Below are 18,626 nucleotides of genomic sequence, written 5' to 3'. Positions count from 1 at the left end.
AGAAGAATTTCTTCTTAAAGTTAAATGTCACCCTTTAAACAAACATATTGTAGTGTTCTCTGTCAAAAAAATTCCACTTTTCTTTAAGACCTCTGTATGCCTAATCACATTTGCAAAACAGTTTCTGAGATCAGCCTTTATGAAAAAAAAAAAAACATTATTAGACATTGAAAAGTGACAGGAATTAAAGTAAAAGGAGAAAAAATTGAATTTAAATAAGGGAGAAACAATGGGCTTCAAAAATTATGTCCCACAATAATTACAAGAAAATGATATTTCAACAAACAATAAACTGGTTAACTGACCTCATTTCGCACAATTTGCTATGCAAGTTGGTATACTGACTTTGTTATTTAATAAAAGCGAGTCATCCCCATTGTTACTTGGTTGTTTCCTGAGTGAAGGAGGTGTACAGAGATTTTGGATTGGTGGGCTATTTTGGGGAATTGGCGGGCTATTCGATTTTGGCGCCAATGGACAGAACCCTTGAATCAAAATGAAATGATCCAGTCGACCACCTCTTGAAATCCGCTTCTAGAAACAGGAGTTAGCTAAGGGACTTGTGGCGAATGATATCGAGCGACAGCGGACCAAAAAGCCTCCTCCATCGACGGCACGGGAGAACCAACTCATACAAGCAAGAACGCCATCTTGTCAGACTGCTTAAATTCCTCGCTAAAACTCTTGACTGAATCGGAGGAGCCGAACATGCATAGCTTTCCATTACATAGGCTGGAATTCAAAGCAATGATACCAAGTCTTTTCGGTATCCAGCGAAGGAGAAAAAAACCCGGCGCAATAGAATAGACGAGGATAGTCACACATGTACACCGCCATCACTCTTGGCTCTCACTCTCAGGAATCTTCTGACAAAGTATCGTGGCAGATCTAGCGCGATATACCAAAAGCATACCATATAAAGTAAAATCCAATTAATGCCATTGTAGGATGGGTTATACTTTTACTTGCACAATCCTTTTTTCGACTTGCTGATTTGTTTCTTTGTTTTGACATTACGACGCATAAATAAAGACTGCAGTCAACCGCATGCCTAAAAAGCGGCTCAATATTTACACTGGACTCCGTGTCTTCGCTACAGATCGGCTATCGTGAGATAGCACCGGCCAGTCGCATTAGGCAAAATCTCGTTTAGCCTTGAAGCATTTCAGTTTGAAAGGGAAAATATATTTTTGATAAGACAATTCGTTCTTCCGCTTTATTTCTTGATCATTGCTGTCCGCGCGTCCTGGCGCGTGGATTCCTCGTGCTGAAATCTGACAAAAAAATTATCTAGAACGCAACTTGAAGGTTTTGCAAGGCATACACTTTACTATAAGCAAAATTGTTTTAATTTTGCTTTATTTTAATTTTTATAATGGATAGCGTTGTATTTTCATCTGGTTTTTACTATCTTGAACACGTTCTGAGCTTTCAAAAGGATTACTACTGTAGTGGCATATGACAGGGTTGACACCTTATCGGATTACGTTTTTTGGCCAGAAATTAATGTACTAATTAAATTCCCACAGCAGGAAATTCTCTTGTCACCTTTTGAAAACAAAGCGTCCGTAGCAACTAAGAAATCATGCTGATCGCAAAAAAAAGTCTCTTGCGGATCCTCATGAAATTTAAACCAGCACAATCAGATCCGAAGTTCGAGACCACCGCGCGCGGGCCCTGCTGATATTATTTTGTACCAACACCATAATCGTATTCGATAATTTACGTCAAAAGGAAGCCGATAAGCAATCTCAACTTTACTCGGCACGTTTTTGCGCCACACCTATTATCGACCTATACATCGCCTCAAGCAAGCGTGTGTCTCTGTTCAGTTATATCTTTCGTCGAGTTTTGGTTAGAAATTTGTTTGCCTCGATACATCCCAACATACGGCAATCCTCCTCAACTGCGGAAAATTTTATCTCGATCCAAGTTGTAATTCCGTTGTGATTCGGTGCTGAATTTCCAGATGCCGTCGTGCTGTGATTGGCTGAGACAAGAACTGTTGGAGTCGCGTTATAAGCTCTCGTGAATGAAACGAACTGCTATGGAAGAGAAACGTAAAACGTTTAACACTGTTCCCTAATCACTGAAAGCTTCAGTTCCCGTCAATTTGTTTATTTTTTAAGTCTCAATTGAACAAGCAATATTTGCGATTAATCATTTTAACAGAACAAACTGCCATTTTGATATTTTGATATGTCTAATATAACAATATAATAAGACATAAGCACTTTATTTAAGTGTCAAACGTATATGGCTAATTGGGGACACTTGTCTAAAATTACATAATAATAATAATAATCTATGAAAATACTAATTATGATGATATATTCTTATTGGGCACACTAATATAAAATACATAGTAATTCATAATAATACATATTAAAATCTTAAAAATCTTAAAATCATAAAATTAGGATCTGTAAACGTCATAACAGTCACAGTTATTTTCTCCTAAATTTGATCAGAAGATTACATTATTATTCTGGGACTCCGTGGATAGCGCTTCAGGTGCTAACGAACTGCCATTTATCGAGGCGTTACATGACCACTTCTTGACGCAAACTAACCACACACCGACTCGCGGTAGTAACATTCTTGATCTAGTGATAAGAAGTGCCCCAGATCACACCAAAGTGACCGAGGCGTTGTCACCTGATAAAGCCGGTGTTTTTACGGATCATTGTGTAGTCCTGTTTGAGTACAGTTCTTTTGTTATTGCGTCTTCACACCCGCGCAAATTTGTCTACGACTAAGCAATTGGCGATTTTGAAGGTTTGCGTGAAGCTCTCTCGGCAATCAATCTTTCTTGTATTGTGGGCCATAACAATATAGATGATGACGGGCGGTGCCGGAAGGAATTATTACTAGCTGCTGTCAAGGACTTCGTGACATCGAAGAGACTGAATGGCCGTAATCCGGTTCCTTGGATAGATAGTAACATTTTAAAACTAATCAAGAAAAAGAACTCAGTTCGACAAAAACTTAAGTCACATCCGAACGCCGGCCTGAGGGATAAATTTAAGTCTCACCGGGCGCAAGTCAAGAAACTGCTTCGCGAAAGCCTTGATCACTTTTACGACTTCATTGACACTGGCTTTAGATTCAATCCCAAGCACTTATGGTCAATTTGAAACTTAACTCTAAATCTCATCCCATCCCAGACCATGTCTCCATGGTAACCGTCCCAGACTTTTCCGCTGACCAGTCACAAAACCCTTCAAGATTAAGTGCTGATACACCTGCGGGAATAGCTGACCTGTTTAACAGGTTTTTTGCCTTTGTATTCACTATCGACAGCGCAGTGGAGAAGACAGCGTGCATACGTTCGGACACTGTTATATCCGATCTAACTCTCAATGAGTCCAAGTTTCTAGCTGCACTCAAAGTACTAGAAGTCGGTAAAGCCACAGGGCCGGACGAAATCCCTGCTAAATTGCTCAAAGAGACTGCCTCACTGATTGCTCCTTCCTTATGTAAGATCTTCAACAAATCACTGCAACTAGGGTCTCTCCCGAGTGACTGGAAACTAGCTAACGTCGTGCATGTCCACAAAAAGGGTGCAAAAGACCACGTGGAAAATTACCGCCCCATCTCTCTACTCCCAATAGTGTCCAAGGTCTTTGAGCGCTGTACAGTGCCGCAAATGATCCCCAACCGCAAATGATCCCGAGACCGCAAATGATCCTCGACCGCAAGTGATCCCCAAAGTCGACCGCAAATGATCCCGAAAGAAAAATAGGAATGACTTGAACTGAAGTTAGCGGATCATCGTGTCGATTTTATTACTATTACAATAAGTCAGGTTAAAAGCTAAATTTTACTTCTCAAATAAATATATGAATAAAAACTAAATGAAAAAAATCATTCAAGAGTAAAAACGAAGTAGGTAGGCAACACACGACTTTTACCTTAAGCTAAAATGCTGCTTGTTCCAATGACTTTTTTCCTGCTCTGGCGGGTAGATTATACCTCTGAGGAAAACGTTTTGACTGAGCAAATGCGATTTTTGCTGCTTATTTCATAGTGAGAGGTCATGACACGCATTTTCTGCGGTTATTGCTGTTTCTGGTCGGCGTGATTTGCCCTTTGATGCAAGAGCATTTCCTTTGACCTCTTTTGAAATGCAGTGCTCTTCATTGCCGCTAAATAAGGGTTTTAGGTTGTTTAATTTTCTCCTAAGTGCCTCCTGGATCCGAATAATCATAAGCGATTTTCTTTTAGTCCGTGAATGTGACGGTTTCTTACGATGTTTTGTCACGCGATAACTACCGCTTACCTGGCTTTGCGTTTCTCATTACCAGGTTTAGATTTCTGGTAACTGTCTTCAGCAAAGCACAACAAATGACAACACCTTCATGAGATGTAAGAAAGTTGCTATTTCGAAATAAACCGAAACCTGTGGACATTGATAAGTTCGGGGGCATTTTGACTTGTGTTTATGTTAAATCATGTCTTGTTTCGTAACGGGCACCTAAGTTACGAACAAATGTCTTGCTGTTCATCACGTAAAATTAACACTTTAGAGAAAAATCAAAATGAAATATTCTGGCTGATTAATTTCACGCTTTCAAAAAGATCAGTAAAGTCAATAAAGCTCTTGTTAGGTAGAGGGTGCCCCGCTTTGTATTCCTCAATAGAAAGGTTGAGCTTCTAGGCGTTAAAACAATTTTTCTGCGTAACGTCCTGCCTGTCTTAAATTTTTCAAAAGACGAAACATTCTTGAAAGAAAATTGAAGCAGTCGACAAAGGAAGAAGTATACGGTTAATACCATACCTTTTCAGATTTAATCCATTTTTTTTTTTTTTTTTTTCGCCTTGTATAAATTGATCTGAGATGAAGCGTCCTCGTTCCCTTTTTCTTTAAAAGGCGGTCGAGGATCATTTGCGGTCCATTTTGGGGATCATTTGCGGTCTCGGGATCATTTGTGGTTGGGGATCATTTGCGGTACTGTACAGCGCTGTGTGTTGAATAGCATCAAGGACCACCTGTACCATGTAATTTCACTTAAACAACATGGATTTTGTACTGGAAGATCGTGCGTCACCAACCTGCTTGAGGCTTTTGACCACATTGGTTCACTAATTTAGATAGTGGCAGCCAGGTTGACACCATCTACGTTGATCTGTCAAAAGCTTTCGACAAAGTCAGTCACAGGCGCTTCGTTCATAAGCTAATCCAGGCCGGTTTCGGTGGCACCTGCTTAACTGGTTCTGCTCACCTGTCAGGTCGACGCCAACGCGTTACGGTACTCGGAACCGCTGCAGAGGATCTTCCTGTTACCCCTGGACCAGCCCTCTTTCTCTTATACGCCAACGACCTTCCCAAAGTCATCAGTTCTAGCAGTCGAGCATTGATGTTCGCTGACGACACAAAAATAGAGAGATTCAGAGAGATAAAGACTTTGGGGGATGCTTCTTCTCTCCAGAAAGACCTTGGTAAGCTTGCAACTGGGTCTCAATCATCTGGTCTCCTTTTTAACGAAGCTAAGTATAAGGCGCAGCACATAACAAGGAAAACAAAGCCGATCTTATCCCCTTAGAAACTCAACAACACCGCACTTGAATTATATCTTGCAGAAAAAGATCTGGGCGTATGGATTAGTAAGGATCTGACATGGTACAAATAAGTAAACGAACAATCTTCGCGTGCTCATAAACTACTTGGATACTTAAAGAGGAACACGAGGTTCATACTTAGAACCGACGTAAGACGAACGCTATACCTAGCCCTAGGTAGATTACATTTGGGATACGCCACCCAAATTTGGGCCCCGCAGTCCATTGAGCTCATTGTCAAGCACGAGCGTATCCAAAGACGCGCGACTAAGTTTATGTTAAAATTGCCTTATTCTTCTAATATAATTTATAAGTCTCGTTTACAAACTCTAAACCTAATACCTATTTGTTACTGGCATGAACTTTTAGATCTAACCTTTTTTTTTTTTTTTTTTTCAAATTGACACACGGTCTTGTTAACGTGAACTCCTCTGTCCTACCTGAAGTTCGCAAATACGGTAGACGCACTAGATCCTCGACCAGCAATGTTAATAAATACATACTTAAGAAATGTAAAACTACTACGTACCAGAAATCCTTTCTCATTAGAACTACTGGAATTTGGAATTGTTTAGTGGATGAACTAGATTTGAGCTCATCGACCTTATCTTCCTTTAAATCGGTTATTTTTAATTATCATAAGTCCGCGTTAGCTGTGTCTTACGATTGTGAAGACCCACGTTCGTTCAAGTCTATCTGTTTAAAATGTAACAGTGCTCGTTCCTTGTCTCGTCCAATAACTTGTTGTATGTAGCTGTAGTTTTTCTTGTATCGCTGTGTTTTTTAATATTTCTTGTTTTTATTCTTTTTATTAGTATCCGGGCCCACTGTAATTGGCCACAGCTGTTGCGGTGTCCCTGCCAACGTTCTTTCTGTTTGTTTGTTTGTTTGTTTGTTTGTTTTTTGGAGGGCGAAGTTAATAAAATAAAATAATAAAATACCAGAAATATCTAACTTTCTGGTAGCGTTCTTGAAAGACTGAAGACTAGGTGATTGCTTGACCTTGTTCTTTAATCTCTTCCATAGTAAAAGTCCAAAGTAACGAAATGAAAGTTTGCCGTATATAGGTTACAGTATTGAATCTAGTAGGTAAATGAAAGTCCTTGTTTCGCAGAGAATACCTCGAATCATTTAAATTAAAAAGTTCTGCTACGTCTGTAGGGGCGAGGCTGTTCTTGACTTTGTACATAAGTAAAGCTATCCCCTGCAATCTTCGATTTTGCAACGTGGGTAGTCCTGATATTTTAGTAGTGTCTGGTAAGAGGCAGACTTAGTTCTGTACACCGCTCTTAAGCCACGTTCTTGAAGACGTTCTATTTTCCTGCTTTCGAAGGCCTTACAGAAGTGCCATACCAGCTGGCAGTAGGTAAGGTAAGGCAGGATGGAAGACTTATAGAAGACTTACAGCTGAGCAGGGAACAAGATTGCGCAGGCGCATTAGGATCCCTACTTTCTTACTGACTTTCTTACACAGTTCGCTAATATGACCACTGAAGTTCATACTGCAATCAATGTGGACGCCAAGTAGTTTGATGTAATCTGTGTTTGTAATGAACCTGCCATCTATGCTTATGTCAGTGTATTAGCCTTCAATGTCAATATTTCTAGGATAAAGGATCATCGCCAGGAATTTGGCAGGATTAGAATGCTCTAAGGCTTCCCTTACAGCTGTAAAATTTATTAGTTCCTCAGATGTACAGCTGGTGGTCGTCCACATACATTGAGAGTTTAGCGGTAGTTATGGAGCAGGACAGGTCATTCTGAAATAAGTTCCAGAGCAAGGGGTTGAAGGACGACCCCTGAGGACACGCTCTGCTCATTTGATACCAGTTACTTTCCTTATTTCCCAATCTTACTCTATTTTGGCGGTCGTTAAAGAATGATTCGATTAGGTCTAACGCTGAGGACTCAAAACCGTATGCTTCAAGCTTCGTTAATGTCGGCGAGTGGCTGAGAGATCAGTCAAACGCTTTACTCATGTCAGTCGATAGAATACATACTAGATCTTTTCTGTCTATTGCTAGCTTCCAGTACTCAGTCAGACGTAGTAGAGTGGTCTCACAGCTGTGTCCCTTTCTGTAAGCAGTGTTTATGCTAGAAAAGATGTGGTCGAGTTTCACAGTCACCTGTTTACAGAGCAGTTGCTCAAACACTTTGTCGATGGTTAAGAGAGACGTTATCGGTCTGTAGTTCTTGACCTCTTGTCTTAAAGTATTGTTTAGTGGACCAGCTTCTTTACTTTTCTAGTCACTTTGATCTCTATTGCGTAAAGTGTATATGACTAAAAGTGTTTTGAAAATATAAACAGTGATGTAAGTAAGCGATATATCTGTGAGGGAAAATGCTGTGAACAGCATTCTACTCAGTGCTTTTGCAAAGAATTCTTTTCTCACCTGGCAATAAGCATTGTTCATTTTATCCAAAGGTGGGTTCGTATTTGGAAAACTTATGACACCATGTTCAGTGAAAAGAGGCTTGTGCAGTTTGGAGAAGGCAAACCAGTTCTGTGAAAAGAGGTAAAAACAAAAGTAATGCCAGCCATCTTGTGACAGAATCGTATTACACCAACAAAAAATTTAAATAAACTCATCATTTTTAGGCCCCTTTGAATCTAAGTATTTTGAACTCTATGAAGTTGTGACCTAACAAAGAGCGCAAAGAGTCAAGAAAAGGATGCAAATCCACATTTTATAAGACATCAGGCGAATCACGTAAGAGCATGAAGGGAGACATGGGGACAAGGAAGACCAATTTGTGTGCTATTTAAAATTCACCACCCGTAATGCTGTTCAATTCATTTCTTCTTCTTCTTCTTCTTCTTCTTCTTCTTCTTCTTCTTCTTCTTCTTCTTCTTCTTCTTCTTCTTCTTCTTCTTCTTCTTCTTCTTCTTCTTCTTTTTCTTCTTCTTCTTCTTCTTATTATTATTCATTATTGTCATTATTATTATTCATTATTATTATTCATTATTGTTATTATTATTATTATTCATTATTGTTATTATTATTATTCATTATTAGTAATGGTAACAGGACTGAGTGGAGTCCAATTCGGTCTGTAATCATACGAGTGATTAACAAAATCGGACGACCGCGTAGCGGGAGTCCGATTTGTTTAATCACGAGTATGATTACAGACCGAATTGGACGACACGAGGTTCTGTTACCAATTAATCATAACTTTAACAAAATTTGTGATACAATAGGCTATTTTTTGAACCAAAACACAAGAAATTCGAAATTTTGTTTTGCTAGCAGTGAAAAAAAGCCATTTAAGCGCGCATGTGATGGCGCGTACTGTCCAAATACTTAGGCATGACGCGTACTGTCCTATTAAACTGTCCAATTAAGGCTGAAATCGGGGCAGTTGAGAGCCAATCAGATTTGACAATTTTGTTATAGTTATGATTATGATTATTATTGTTCATTATTATTATTCATTATTGTTATTATTATTATCATTATTATTCATTATTGTTATTATTATTCATTATTATTATTATTATTATTATTTCCGTTTCTTTTTATGAATTTCTTTCTGCATTTCCTTTCGTTTGACTGATCATCACTCGCGATCGCCCGGACGATCTTTACTTAGCAACGCTTTTTCCTCTTAACGCTGTTATTTTTAACAAGACCAGCATTCCTCACAAATGTTGTGGACAGTCGCGTTCCAGTTTTTTAAAATCTCACTAAGAACGTACCACAGTGATATCTTGGTGTCTACCGTCAAAGTTTTGCATTTCACGAAGACAGACTTTAACTGAGTCCTTTGTTACGTCTTCAATCCAAATGAGAGCAGCATCATACTCTTTACCAGTCCTCAGGTGCTCTGACGTCACAAGGACTATTGGCGCCTCGGCAAACTTGCCCTGAAGAAAAATCAATAACAACAATCGAAACAGCTTTTTTTTAATATTGCTGCAAAATTACTTGAAACTAACCACTAAGTAAGTTCCCATTCTTACTTGTTACCTAATGTTGTTTTGTTAACTAAGTCGCTAAGTCGGTCACAACTTTTTAGAGGATATAGCAATCATCTTCCCAGTTACCTCGTAATGATCGATTATTTTTTCTTAACTTTGTGTCTCATTTTTCTAGTTCAAGGAAAGTTTTAATATGTTATTTAACTTAAGATGTGAATTCTTGTCTTTCCAAATAGATAAACAAATCTTTTGTGTTTTTTTGTTTGTTTGTTATAAGCTGCTTCCTTGTACCAGATTAGCGCTTCATTTTGCTCGATGTTAAGGACGTCTCTCCTTCACAGTTTCGCTCTTCATGTTTTTCTTCTTTTGTTACGCAGACAAATCGTGATTAAATCTCTCATGTTTCGGCTAAGGGTCACAAGATTCAATTTTCCAATTATTTAGTATTTAGTTTTTTGTTTTTCTTTTGTTTTTGTTTTGTTTTTGCTGTTTTTGTTGTTGTTGTTGTTTTTTTTGTTTTTTTTTTCCAAGACATGGATTAAAGCTGTCACATGAATGAAAGTCTAACATTCGTCATGGAGACATCAATTGAATTTGCATCAATTATTTAATTTAATATGTACATTCCCATCCCACCGTAGGAAAGGTTACATCTGCGCAGTTAGTACCAGACCACCATTTCTGCAACTCAACCGTTCCCGTCAATCCTTCGGGTGGTGCTCCTTGATAAGCCACCCAATCAATGGTGGCAAATGGATTCGCGCCTTCTTCTTTCCTCCCGGTTTGCATGACACAGACGGTGAAGTTTTTTGTGTTGATACTTTCTGTCCATGAAGTGACAGCGTCGTGGACCGTCACAGAGTCATTCAGCTTCATGTGATTGACGGTTACTTGAACATGAACTTGTTTATCCGGATAAAACCGGTATGGAGGAAATGTGACTGTCTGACAGTTTGAATCTGACCATTTTGGAACCTGTAGCAGATCTACACCGCCCCGAACAATTGGAAAACCTGTTTTGTAATAAATTAAGAACTTTATAAGGAAGCATCACTGTGCTCTTTAAGCATTATCGCTTAGGTAGCTTCCCTAGCTTGCGTTGTAGTGCAACTCTAAGTGGTGAAGGGTGGTGATGAAAAGCGTAGAAATGGAACTGAAACTAGGCTATAACTTGTAATGTCGGCTGCCTTTCAACAACGAAATGTATAGTGGCTGCTTGTTATTGCATGGTGGTTTCAGTGTCCAAGATAAACATATGCCAGTATAAAGATAAACATATGCCAGATTATTGGGAGCGCGCGCCACTGCGGGAAATATTTGATTTTCAGCAAATTCACTCAGTGCTAATAGGGTGCAAAAAAGTGCAAAAGAGGATGAAATCAAGGGCAAAGATAGTAAATACTGCATTTGCCCTCATATATGCAACTCCATGTAAACTGGTATGTAAATGCGATATTTACTACCTTTGTCTTTGATTTCCTCCTCTTTTGCACTGAACATGGAACACCAGTGGGAATGAAGAGAAAAACGTGGAGTCCCTCGACGAGAGTGAATTTATAGAGCACTGTACCTTAAAATCAGACTGTTTAAAATGGCATATACAGCCAAACAATATTATTGAAATTATTTATCGTTACCTTCACAGCTTCCCGGGTGATAGACCAGATTATTTTCAAGTCCTCTGCAATAGCTTAGCTTATGCCAGCATCGGTTGTCGTAAGTTGTTCCGTTTGCAGTGCACACTGGGTCTTTATATGAGGGACATTGGTCATCGCACTCACACCGAGCGTCATGGGCACTGTAGGTCCTGCAGACTCCAAACCGTGGGCAATGCACATTAAGGCAAGGATTAAGATCTGTACCAAGAAACAAGTCATTATATTATTGAGGTATTCTCACCATTAAAAAAAAAACAATCACGTATGATTACAACATGTTTGCATACCGGCCAGGGCTCTGTTATTGTTGTGAACCACAAGGTTTATATGATGATGTCATTACAGCGGTTACCACCAAGACGCACCTTTGAAGGGTTTTCTTCTGCCTGTTTAAACCTAAGTTTTCGTGTACGTCAATCAACTGTTTCCATGGTTTTCAACGCGCTCTGACAGAGAAGGTTCCCTCATCGCTGAATGAAGGGCGAATAATTTCGAACGACGACGGCTTTTTAAATTATTTTATTAAGATGAAGGATTACATTGTTAAAACAACGAGGTCTCTACGAGCTGAGTGAAATTGCGGAAACATTGTCTATAGTTGAAGTAACGGTTTTTAGGTTGTTTATTTATTTGATGTATGAAAACACGGGAGCCGTGGACGACTGAATTGCCAAGAAGCTAAGCTAGTATAAATTCAAAGAAACAAAAGATATCACACCGAAAAGGGAAAAAGTTTCCTCTGAATGGAGGCTGTTTTCGAAAATGAATTTTACTACTTATCATTCTTCAAGTTATCGAATAGAAACCAGAACTAGCAAGAACTCAGACGAGTTGCGAGCGATTGCGAAAGCGTATATATATGTGGTTGTAACTTACAGTGTGTAAATATATATGTCGATAATTTGAGTTTCCTCCGAGAGACACTCAACAAATTCTTTCTCCTCGTAATCTTGACATGAAGCGGTGTCAGATCCTGCAGCAAAATATTGCAAAAACGGCTGAAACGCCGACATGCGAGTGCTCAAGAAACGGAGAAAGAAACTTCTATGGGCCAACGCGTGAAAAACCATGGTAACGGTTGATTGACGTCCACCAAAACGCAGGTTTGAACCAGAGAAAAAACTCTTTGAGGGCGCGTGTTAGTGGTAACCGCTGTAAATGGTTTGCTATGCAAATTTAGATAATACAAACAAATTTATTAAAATGAAAAAAACAAACAAACCTCCAGTAACAGCATAGCTGACTATTAAGGGATCATGACTCGATCCTAGTCCACTGAGGTCTTTAACGCATATCTTCATAGATTCTAATCCAACTTCCTACAGCAAAAAGTGATAGGACTCAGAAAATAAACATGGTCTGATTTTCACCGAACGTCAATTTGGATATTTGACCTTCCGATTTAATATAAATTCCCGCTAATTTCAACGATAACTTTGATCAGATCCAAACTATTCTTTGTCAGCAATTTTAATTAAAGTCCTTTAATCAATTGAGAAGACTGACCGAAGTACTTCTATCCCCTGACTAAACGAGAAAGACGTGATTTGGACCTGAAGGTGTGGTCATTCTTCAAGCAAACAATTGCATAAATGATTCAGCAAAGCACTGAAAAAAATCCATAATCCTGATCATCAACCACACGTAATAACAATGCAAACCTACCTCTACCCATGCCGATATGATATTATTTCCTGGAAGACGACTTCCCTTGATCTGACGATCATATTGATGATTAACGGAAAGAATCACAACTGGCGATTCATAGAAGGACGTATTGAAAGGTACTTCCTGTAAATACGTAAGACAAATCAAGAAAGTTTTAAGGAGATGAATTAGTATGTGGCTCTTTTCCCATTATTTAGGGCCATCCTCTATAAACCTTTCACTTCTCAGAATAATCTCTCAGTCTAAGAAAAGATGCAGGGCTAGCTATTTTCAATGAATATAAAGCAGATACGTTTCAAGACAACCCATACTATTCTTTGCTGAAGAAACTCGAGTAACTCTATACAAAAAGCAGGTGGCACAGCAATGTATAAGTGTACGTACAGCTTTTTGCATCCTCACGAAAACCGACAACCATAAAAAAAAGAACGAGCTGATAAACTATTTGTTAATTTGTGTAACGACCTCAAATCGGCGCGTAATAGGACAACAGCGCTTATCACTTAGCACTTCTGTTATTATTTTTTTAAGCGACCACTATAAGGATGGGTCGGCGGGCATAGTACAAAGTTTTAACTTTTACAGATATAGTTCAGTGATTATTGTCAATGACACGAAACGAGTTGCCAAAATTTAGCTTGTAATTGTCACTAAAAGGAGAGCAAGGGTGGCGCCCGCACTCTCCTCCCACCAATGTAGCCCGGGATCAAACCCAGCGTAGACGCCACAAGTGGCTTGAAATTTTTGTTGGTTCTCTCCTTTGCTCCAAGAGGTTTTTCTGTGGGTGCTCTTGTTTTCCGCTCTCCTCGAAAGCCATCATTTCTAAACTCTCATGAGGTAAAATTTAGAAATACCAGTTGTTCTGAATTTTGTTCAAATCTATGACAGTTTCGCTGTGTTTTCATTCATCACTATTAATATAACTCAAGAAACACGCAAAATAAGTACGAACGGTGGGGTGGAAACAGCCAAGGAGTTGAAAAGTATTTTTAAAATTCGTTACTTTGGCAATCAGCTGTCCACTTAATAACTGTGCAGTTGGTATCGAAACTGTTACTGTTACTGAAATTAATTGAAAGTTTTAATCTTACAAATAACTGTGCTAAATGTTGAAATAATTAAAAGTAGTTTTCACCTGACAAAAGCCATAGTTGTTTTGGGCTGATGGATTTCCACTGTTTGCAAAATACTCTTTTCCTGTAATTGTAAAGTTGAGTTGACTTCCATTGCCAGTGAATGCGAACCAGTCCTGGGGCAAAAAAAATGTAAAAAGGTAAAAACGAAGAAAAGAACAGATTAAACTTGCCATCTTTTAGACAGGAATGATCATGGCAGACTACGAATGACATTTTCTGAAAGTCGGCAGGATTTTTCAGTGCCATCATCATTACATATTCTACTTGCAACCTCATTTCTTTGTACTCTGCAAAACTTGAACGGGCTGCCCCTTAAAATCACCAAATCAAGATTGATCAGTTAATTTTTACTGAATTTCTATCTTTAAAAAACTTCCTACCAAAATATCTCGATAATGCTCTAGTAGGTTTGCTCAAATTTTGCGAACATTAAGAAAGCTATTAGAAGTTCCAGTAAGCGATTCTCAGTGTTGAACACGTCATTACCTTGTCATAACAACTCAGATGTCAACGTCACACTAATCAAAACATATTTCCATCTTTACCTAACAACAACGACGCAGTAAATACTCAAACATGGATTGCATTACCCCTGAAAAGTCCAGTCGAGCCACTCTACTTACCCGTTATTCGTAACTTATGACATCGACACAAAACACTGACGTCGCGACGTGAGAGACAACAAAAATATTTCACCCCGAATAAAGCAGCACGTGAATTAACAAGACACAAATCGTATTTGCAAACCTCATGCTACACGTCATGTACCAGTGCGTGATCCGAGATGATAGTACTGTATAGTCCGTGATCTTTAACTTTATTGTTTAATAGGACAATTACACGATGACGATATTTGACTACAACTACCAGAATTCATTTCGGTTTTGCTCTGTTATTTAAATTTATCAATCCCACTGAGGATTAAAGAACAATAGCCTTAATTTGCACAAGAAATCAACAAACTCAAGGATTGTGGTAGTTGTAGTAAAATGATGTCATCGTGCAATTGTCCTATTACTCGAGCATAATACTTCTCTTACCACAACTGCATCTTGGTGTTTTCCATCAAAGGGCAAGAATTCCCTTAAGCAAACTTCAAATCCTCCAGAATTGACGTTTTCTAACCATAAGTACATAGCGTCATTTGGCTTTGTACTGTGAGTGTACTTAACAGAGACAAATACATTAGGTTCAGAAGCAAAGTTCTGCAAAAAAGAATATATAGGCGAATGAAAAACTATTAACGGAGAAAAACAAGCAACATTTCCTAGAAATCAAATAAAAGTCAATGTTGTCCTCATGTAAGCTGCACTTAAATGAAAAGAAAAAGGAATCATGGATCAATCCCATTACCGTAAAATTCCGAAAATACGCCCCGGGGCTTATATTTTTCAAAGGTCCTTTTTGAGGGGTTTATTTTTGGAGGGGCCTATATTCGGAGGGAGATAAGCGTTTCAAAATCGATTGAGCTTCCCTTATAGATGGAAGTAAATTTACTGTTTTTCCTTTGTTTCACTCTGTATTTGAGGGCAATTTTCCAAGTACAAGCCCCCGGGGGCTTATATTTGAAGGGGTGATTTAACAGAGGGTTTTTTTGCGTTACCGGTTTGGGGGGCTTATATTTGAAGGGGCTTATACATGAAATTTTACGGTAATCTAATCATGTTGGCTCGAGTTTCTTTTCATCCCCTTTTTCAGCGAATAAATGATTTCAAAAAGCAGGGTGAAATCAATCATATTTACCACATTACTAAAGGTTACAAATAAAAACTTTAGTTTTCAGCTAAGCTTTGTTACTTACAAAGTAAAAATAATAAAATTTCAAGTAAATGAAGATAGCTCTATTTAATTCCCTGATTCACTACAGGCATATCAATACATTCAACAAGACCAACCATCTCACTGACACCACCAAATCAAAGTAAAAGTCCAAGCATGAAAAACTAAACTAAACCAGACTGAGAGAATTAATTTCCTGATCCCTATTATCCAAAAATGGAAACTCCTGATATTTGATTTGTTCAGTACAAGAGAGGATATCCTCTCTTGTTTAGCATCATCTGCTTAATAAAGTGCTATTTTATTTTTATTTTTTCGTCTTACTAAATTATACAATTATTGTCAGTCTATTATCTAACCTGAGAAAAGGCCACCTTCTCACATTTGGTTTCTGTTGTTCATATTCCGCTAAAAGTAACGCTCCCATGCGTTAACATGGGTTTGTCCTGAAACGCTACCCAGTTGATAATTCCAGTGTCATTTGTAGAACCTGTTGTACGCGAGCATAACTGAAATCCAGCTGTACTAACCGACTCTGCCCAAACGACGGAAGGTGAATGAACAACTGATGACTGATCTTCGTGGCTTAATGATACAAATACTCGAACCTGAAATGAGTCAGGTAGAAATATGCATTAATGAGAAATCAAGACAAGACAAAACAATATTTATTTGGGTCTTACACCACCTGTTGCATCGACTGTTCACCAAACAATTTAAAACTACAATCTTCTATGTTATAACATCATATATAACAAGTTGTTACAAGCAGCGATAGTTAGTAAGCAAAACTGCCACCCTTAATTGACGCCTCCACCTCTCCCCATTCCCCAATCCTGGTCCTATTCCAAGGATTAGATATTTTCCAACCTAAATTTATCGTCAGAATCCTCTGACTTTTTTGTTTTGTTTAAAAACACACGACTTATTTTAGGGATTATGGAGCACTTGAATATGCCTATGTGCACTAAATTCGCTGAGGTCATAACATCATAAAAGCCACAATGTTGGCAAATCAAAATTTGTTAAGAAGATAGTTTCTAAAGAAGCTTATTGTGGTCTGCTTACATAAGGAAGTTTTCACGAACCCATTAGAGGAAGCCACTTTATAATTTCTTTAATAGAGTTTACTTACGGTTCCAGATCCACTAAACGTTTGCGCAAATACCACGTTCGTGCAGCGTGGCAATGAACAATGTTGTGGCGCCTCACATCCGCTGTTGCAATTCCATCCTTGACGTGTCTCTGATGGGTTCAGTTTTCCAACTTGATGGGAAATGCCTATAAGGAAGAAAAAATTCAAAAACTTATCCAAAGTTGTTTCAATGTAGTGGCAAAAGAGCGGAAACAGAGGTTATGAGGTGTTACGAGATATATCAGGAGAGTGTTGCTTGAAAAGAAATGAATATAGGCTAGGGGCGGGTCTGTGTTCAAATGAAAGGCGAGGAGAGATGCGGAACTTTCGTGGGTAAAATGTGATGAAGATAGAAAATTGATTCTTCTTCATTTAGTGAAATTCTGTAAGAACAAAATATCACTCCTGTTTTTCTTTTGTAAGGATATTACAAATCTGTTTTGCACGATAGCCCTCACGTAACTTGGCCTATGATTCAATAGTCTAGTATCTGGGATTAAGTACGAAAGATCGTGATCGTAAAAAGTGGAGAGTCTACTGTTGCGTTGAAAATGGCCGAATGATGCTCTAAAAGAACGCAGCTTAGCGCTTAGGAAGAGGATTTCTATACATATACAGATATTTAAATATGAAATATACCCAAAATGCTCTTACGAAATGGTAATGAACAAGTTGGTGGTGAATGGCATTTCTTTATGACCATGAGTTCGATATACGCACACTCCAAAATGTTTGGAGCCAAAAACTATTAGAAAGGTACAAAACTCCCGTAATTATCTTCAACAGTTTTTTTCTAATCAATGTGCAAATTGGAATACACATGTACAATCAGAAGTTGTTGTTCTGTGTTTATTATCACGTTCACTGTCAATAAAGTCCATCCCACCGTCAAAATCAATCATTAGCAACCCGATTGTGACTCGATCCTCTCACTACTTTTTCGTTAATATCCAGTGAGACGCATTGAAAGTAAATCTAAATGTCTAGATCCAATTCTCTGAACCATCAAATTACCGCTTTGCTAGCGTCACCATACACGAGCTCCGCTCCTTGAACCAAAAGCCGTCAATGACAGTTATCTCTGATTGGATTAAAGCACAGCTGCACGGAAGGGAAGATTCTGATTTTTCAGATACTGCTTGAAAGTATCTAAATGTTACGACAACTGGGTAGAAGGGGGTAATGGCTGATTCAGACTGGATATGAAAATCAAATAATATAACCTTGTCTAAATTTCTTTGTTAAAAGCGGATCGCTGAACTGCCAGATATCACTATTTTATTCCTTCGAAAATTTGAAATAGATAAAAATTCCGCGTTAAATCAGAATGTGGGTGTGGAGTGTAATAGGGAAGGTTTTTAAAAACCTTACCCCACTGGAAAAATCTTATGTTATACTGAAATACCCGCAAACTGCAAAGTCTTCTAGGCATATGAAACATCGTATTAATAATTGCCTGAGCGTCCCCTTTTAGCCATTTTGTTTCGTTTTCTTTCAAGTGGTAGCCTCATAACAGACAATAATTTTTTTTAAGATTCTAACCGAGATGGGACAAACAAGTTAATTGATCTAGGCTTTCGTAATGTAATCATTTTTTTCCGGAAAAAGGGATGTAGAGGATCTGCAAACAAAAAACAAAGAGATAATAAAATACATCGATATGAGGCTTTCTTTTGAGACAGAATGCTGTAAGGTTCACTACCCGAAGACAGGAGCTAGTTATACTCAAAGTTTTAGATCATTCATTTGTAAGTGACCTCCTTCAC

General features: G+C 38.4%; 1 pseudogene; it reads right to left on the bottom strand.

Moving 5' to 3' along the window:
- Positions 1 to 1,832: 1,832 nt before the first annotated feature.
- LOC140932169 (uncharacterized) lies at positions 1,833 to 17,762 on the bottom strand (annotated as a pseudogene).
- Between the last annotated feature and the right edge of the window lie 864 nt (positions 17,763 to 18,626).

Source organism: Porites lutea, chromosome 1, assembly GCF_958299795.1.
Source record: "Porites lutea chromosome 1, jaPorLute2.1, whole genome shotgun sequence".
Classification (NCBI taxonomy): Eukaryota; Metazoa; Cnidaria; class Anthozoa; order Scleractinia; family Poritidae; genus Porites; species Porites lutea.
The sequence above is the reverse complement of the archived record's forward strand: the minus strand, read 5'-3'. Positions and strand labels throughout refer to the sequence as shown.